The following is a 6538-nucleotide window of genomic DNA, read 5'->3' as shown; positions in this document are numbered from 1 at the left end:
TCCGTCAACTTAAAGCATTTCCCTAAAAATCACGTTCAAAAACTCTCTCTCTAACTTTTTTTTCTCCCTAAAAATCCCACAAAACACCCAGCCTTTTCATATTGTTCCACCATTGCTGCCTACCTCTTCACCTTCCCCTATATTTCTACTGCCTCTCCGGGGATGTGGCCACGCTTTGGCCCATTCCCGGAGGTCAGACCCTCACTTCTGATTAGGCCTCTCATCTTTTGATTCCCAGTTGTCTTCTCCGGATGAGCTTTCGTTTCTCCGATGTCGTCGCCGATCAGATCATAGTTTCGTCCGATTCTGTTTTCCCATGTCGGATCCTTGTTTAGTCTGTTGTTAGTTGCATGTCTTACCGCTGCCGTTTCCGTTCCTCATCCGGGTTCTTGATGGTCTTGCATGTCCCTTTGTGGTTCTCGGTTTTTGTGTCGATGGTCTTTCTATGGTTCATTTTACATGCATCTGGCCGTTTGGCTTTTCCGTCCCTCCGTTCCCTTGTCCTGTCACCGTTGGTTTGGATTCCAACCAAGTGGTGATCCCCCCATTCCCCCCACTCCTGGTTTGGCTTCCTTGTTTCTTGGTTTTGTCTGTATGTGTCTATGTGGTTGTGTTTTGGGTCAGATTTGGTGATCCCCCCATTCCCCCCACCAATCAGTCCCTTTTTCTTTTTCTCTTGTTTTCGTCAGTATCGTCTTTAGCGTGGTCTGGTTGCTTGTAAGGCGGTGGTCCTGGGAGGTGTCGTTTGTTGAAACGGGTGTCTTTTCGGTTTTGCATGTCCCCTTGATTGTCGGGTCTGTTTGTGTCTTTTTAGGTTCTCGGTCACTTTGGGTGTGTCTGTCTGTTTTAAGTTCCGTTTGAGGATTTGGAGTTTCTATTGAGTCTGGTACGCTACATTTTCATGTCTTTATTGGGGTGAGCTATGATCTGCTCTTGGTGACATGGTAGGGACTTTTTCATCTGTTGATTGACATGGGTTTCATCCTTGCTCTTGGTCTTAATCAGTGTTTAATGTGTTGGTCTGGGTAGTATTAATATAGGCCGGATTGTGTAGTGATTGGGTAGGTTGGTTGTGGTGGTTGTCTTCCTCTTAATTTCCATGTTATCGGTTATAAGTGTCCTGTTTACTTGTTTTCTTTACTTACTATCTATAAAGGCCTCCTTCAGGAAGTGTCTCCTCATTTGGTCTAGGGTGTCCTGTCCCTCTACTATTTGGGGTTTGCTTCCTTTTTGGAACCAACTAGATTATGTTATTTCGGGATTGTCGCTGTATGTCTGTGCTTGTACCAATTATGGAATTAATAAAATTGGTATGGCCCCTTTATGTCAAGTGTGGGTTGGATTCGTTAAAAGTCGGTGCCTTTTCGAATCTGTGGATAGGAGAGTGGTTGAGGGTTTGTCCTTGTTCTCATCTTTCTGCATGCTGGTTCTCTCGGATTGCTGGTCTTATGAACAAAGGGTTCGATCTCTATGGTGTAGGAGAGTTATCTCCATCGATGGCAGACTTCGTCGTCTTACTTTTCACCCTTTCTTTCTACGTTCTTTTCGTAAGAGCGTAAGTACACCTTGTTTTCGTCACTCTGCGGCTTGTATGTATCAATGGTTTCTGGAAGTCAGTTGTGCTGCTGATGGTGAAGCTGGTTCAATCGCTTGTGGCCAATTTTCCGTTCAATCCCATACTGCCTTAGTTTCTTTAGTTTGTCCTACTGATGCTGTATTAGTTTTAAATAATGGATGTATCATAGGCTCACACAGCCTGAACATTATGTAATACATCTTTTCACCTCTGTCAAAAAAAAAAAAAAAAAAAGCATTTCCTGACCACTTACAATGGATTGACTTTCAGTCAATGTTTGAGATAGCAAACAAGATCGGTTTGAGATGTTCTTGAACTCGTTGGAAAGGTGAGAGCACAGACTTTTCAGGGGTTGTAAACACGGTGGTCAAAGGTGGCCTTATGTGGGGTCGATTTGTGTGTAAAGTAAGGCTGGTATGTAGGTAGAGGGGAGTGTAAGGTCTGGGTTTACAACGGGTGGTCAAGGGGTTTTTCGTGGGTCTTTTAATTGGGTTATGATGCTTTGTTTGGTATGAAATTTGGTATGCAGATAGAAGGGAGTGTAATGTAGGTTGTAGTTGTGTTGTTTGTGGTGGTTGTTGGTTTGCAGGTGATGGTTTAAAGGGAGTCCAAGTAGGTTCTCACGTGCGAAACACTTAAGTGACTGAAAATGCTTAAGTTGACGGAATCCGGTCAGAATGTTGTGTTTGGCAAACTTTGTTTTTTTTAAGGTGGTGTTTGAAAAAACTTTATTTTAAAGGTTGTGTTTGAAAAAAAAAAAAAAAAAAAAAAAAAAAACTTCATTATCTAAAGGCCAATTTCCAAAGATTTGTAAATTTACTTGTTTAATGTACCAAATTGTCCTTATACTCCATTCCCTCATTTCTCCCTTCATCTAAACCTCACTTGTCGATCCTCGTGACATAATACTTTCAACAAAGATCATATCGTCTCCATATTTATCCGTCCTGTCATGCACGCTACTCTTCTACAATTCCTCATCGTCGTAGGCTCGTAGCTACATTATTTTCAGTATTGTGAGACTACGAGTTTATAGTATGGATTATAATTAATTTGCAAGTCTAGTAATAGATGATTGTTGTGAATTTGTTTATAGTACGGAATACTAATTTGTGTACTGAAATGATAAAGAAGTTGGGTTGGCGTAATTATTGATTAAGGAGTTGACCATTTGTGTACGAGAGTGGCTTGTGATTAAAGCAACATCCATCACATGGCACTATGGCACTCTAAAAAGTTTGAGGTGACTCATTATTACCCTGTCCATGCTCCGTTTCTGTTACCCATGGCCTTTGTGCCTTTGTGGTATTCAGTACGTCTTATTAAAGACGGTCATTATCCGTTATAAGTTGGAGATGGATAGTGATCCTCTTATAAAATGCAAATGAGAATGAGAGGGCAAGTGGAGGTATATAGTTTGATCATCCTCTTGTGAATCATAAAATCTCATTGAAGACGGCGATATCCGTCACAAGCTTGTGACGGATATCGTTTTCTCTCACAAAATACCCATGAGAGGTGAGTGAGGAAGCACATGAGGGGTGCCCCACCTTGTCCCCTCTCCTTTTTTGTGAGAGGTCTTCACCTTGTGACGGGATTAGCCCGTCACAAGCAAGACGCTTTGCTTGTGAATTGTGATGTTCTATGCGGCTATGCCAACAAAGGTACCTGAAAACCATAATTTAATTTTTTTTACCTAGGGGTTAAAATGGAGTGAATCCTTCCTCAAAGCAATATCGTATTGTCCTTGTACTTTACTGTTTCTTACTCCGTACATCACAGGACAAAAAAAATATTCTTTGGTTCATTCATTCGTTTATGCGAGTAGTTATTAAGAGAAATCATAATTTAATTTTAGAAAATCAACCATATTCTCAAGTAGCTAAATCGTTTATATTTTAGGCGAGTCCTTTGCATTGAATTTACAAAAGTAGGTGTATAAGACTACTCCGTAGTTCACAAACAAGTAGGGTACGTCTCTAAAATCAATAGAAAATAGGTAGAGATTTGATAAGTAATCCACTAACTCATAAATTAGTTTCCCCACTTTAAGCGTAGATTGTAGGACAATATCCCAACTCACATAAGGCCCTGTTCTTTTAGACTTAAAATCACTTATATTCCGGGCTTAATTCCGGAGCAGATATTCGTTACCACCCTTGGCTTGTAGAATAATGTCTTTGGTTTGCTTCTTCTTGTCTTTATCGTTCCTCTCGGCCTCTCCTGCAACAATGGACAAACTGAGGGCTTGGCTTTGCGCCAAGCGTACTCACTCCGACGCTCAAGTCAGTAAACTTAAAGGATTAAGTTGTATGTTATTCAGAGCGATATATGGTAGAGAGATGAGGAAGATAATACCAGTTTATGTGTGATATTAGGTCAAGTTGTGGATTAGTTGGATCCTTTCCTTAATGAAGGTTGAGGAGTATTTATAGGCCTTCACCTTTTGTCACGTAGTGGCCAAGTGGCTAGCAGGTGGAAAGACCGTTCTACCCTCGGCCGATGAACCTATGGCAGGCCGGCCGAGGGTCTTGGATATGAGTACGCGGATATGTATCCCGGCTGGCTGGTTGCCTTGCCGAGACCCAAGTGACAGGCCGATGGGTTGCATCGGCTAGACTGTCTAAGTCGTTGACTTTGCTGTGGATATCTTTGACCTTGCTCAATGTGTTGACTTGGTCGGTGGTGCGAATATGCCCCATCAATTTGCCCCAGCGTAGTCTATGCCGTGGTATGGGCTCCGATGTATGTTGAGCGTATATTTCGCGCAAGCATTTTGTAAAATTTTTACGTGTCGGCTTCTTCGATGCATCGGCTATTTCTACGTCGGCCTGATCATTCGTAGGCCGTACCATATCCCCCCTCCACATGGATGCGTAAAAGGGCATCCGATGTGGAAAAGAAAGTGACGCTGGCCGAGACCAGGGTTGAGAGTGCCGGTTGTTTTTGATTGCCCCCAGGCCGGGTCAGCTAGAATGCTCATCCCAACTGCGTAACGTTTTTAGCATTTCTTCGAGCGTATCGGTCATTGTGTCCCCGTCGCTCTCGGCTTAGGCCGAGGTAATCGGGGTTATGGCTCGATAGCAATTCTTCTGGCGTATCGGTCATTGTGTCCCCGTCGCTCTCGGCTTAGGCCGAGGTAATCGGGGTTATGGCTCGATAGCAATTCTTCTGGCGTATCGGTCATTGTGTCCCCGTCGCTCTCGGCTAAGGCCGAGGTAATCGGGGTTATGGCTCGATAGCAATTCTTCTGGCGTATCGGTCATTGTGTCCCCGTCGCTCTCGGCTAAGGCCGAGGTAATCGGGGTTATGGCTCGATAGCAATTCTTCTGGCGTATCGGTCATTGTGTCCCCGTCGCTCTCGGCTAAGGCCGAGGTAATCGGGGTTATGGCTCGATAGCAATTCTTCTTTTTGAGTTCTTGCTTGGTGGCAATTTGGAGGGGACAAACACTTTGATGGAAAACTTGGGCGATTTATTCGTTTGTTACGATCGTGCGTCGGGGTGTCCACAATGGGTTTGGACACCTCCGCCGCTATACAAAGTATTTTCTCAAGTTGTCGATGTTCCAATGGCTCATCAAAGGCACACCTCCCATGTCTGTCAGCCGGTATGTACCCGGCCTCATCTCTTCGACCACTTTGTAGGGACCCTCCCAGTTGGCCGTCAGTTTACCATGAATATTTCCTTTGTTGGTGGCAGCCGACTTCCTTAGGACTAGGTCTCCTATTTTCAAGTCCCTTTTGTGGACTCTTCGGTTGTAGGCTCTCTTCATCCGGTTTTGATATACGGCCAAGTTGAGGCGTGCTGTATCTCGGCTCTCTTCGACCAGGTCTAGGGAAGCTTTCAGGCCTTCCTCGTTTTCAACTGGGTTAAAGGTAGCCGTTCTGAATGTTGGTACCGTGGCTTCAATTGGTAGGACTGCTTCGGAACCGTAGACTAGGTGGAAGGGGGTGTACCCCGTTGCTTCTTTCTCCGTGGTCCGGAGGGACCAAAGGACGCCGGGTAGTTCATCGGCCCACCTTCCCTTAAGGTCTTCAACTGTCTTCTTCAAACCGTTGAGGATAGTTTTGTTGGCTGCCTCCGCCTGCCCGTTGCTCTGTGGATGGCAGACGGAGGAGTACGCAAACTTGATGCCAAGCTCTTCTAACCAGTTCATTATCAGGTCGCTCCAAAATTCTCGGCCGTGGTCAAATACTATAACTTGGGGTAATCCGAAGCGAGTTATCACGTTTTCCCAGATTACCTTTCTGACGGCCGCTGTGGTCTTCGCTGGTACTGCTACAGCTTCAACCCACTTGGTGAAGTAATCAACGGCGATGATTAGGAACTTTCTTCCTCCGGAGGCCGTTGGGAATGGCCCTAGCATGTCCATCCCCCACTGTGCGAAAGGGAGGGGACTAAGCACCGGTTGTAGGTCCCTGGAGGGAGCGTGTATTACCGGGGCATGCATTTGACAGTTCGTGCACTTCTTGGTCTTTGTTCTGGAAGCTTGAAGCATGGTGGGCCAGAAGTAGCCAGCTCGGAGAGCTTTGTGGGCTAGTGTTCTTGCCCCCATGTGGTGTCCGCAGATGCCTTCGTGAATCTCTGTCAGTATCAGTTCTGCATCGGCTGGACCGACACACTTCAACAGTGGTCTTATTACGGATCTTCTGTACAGTTCCCCTTCGAATACCAAGTACCTGGCGGCGATCCTCTTTATTTTGGCAGAGGGGTTGCGGCCCTCCGGCAATTCACCTGTAAGTTTGTACTTCATTATCGGAGTCATCCACGTTGTCTCGGTTTCTATGTTTCCCACCATGCCGACGGTCTCAGTGATGCTCTTTGCATTCCTGATATCTACCAGCACGGTTCGGCTGACGTTCTTGATGGTTGAGCAGGCCAGTTTTGAGAGAGCGTCGGCCCGGTTGTTCTCGGATCTGGGGACGCAGTGGATTTGAAAAGATTTTAACTTTGCTATGTC

Source organism: Silene latifolia, chromosome 1, assembly GCF_048544455.1.
Source record: "Silene latifolia isolate original U9 population chromosome 1, ASM4854445v1, whole genome shotgun sequence".
NCBI classification, from domain to species: domain Eukaryota; kingdom Viridiplantae; phylum Streptophyta; class Magnoliopsida; order Caryophyllales; family Caryophyllaceae; genus Silene; species Silene latifolia.
Note: the sequence above shows the minus strand (reverse complement) of the source record.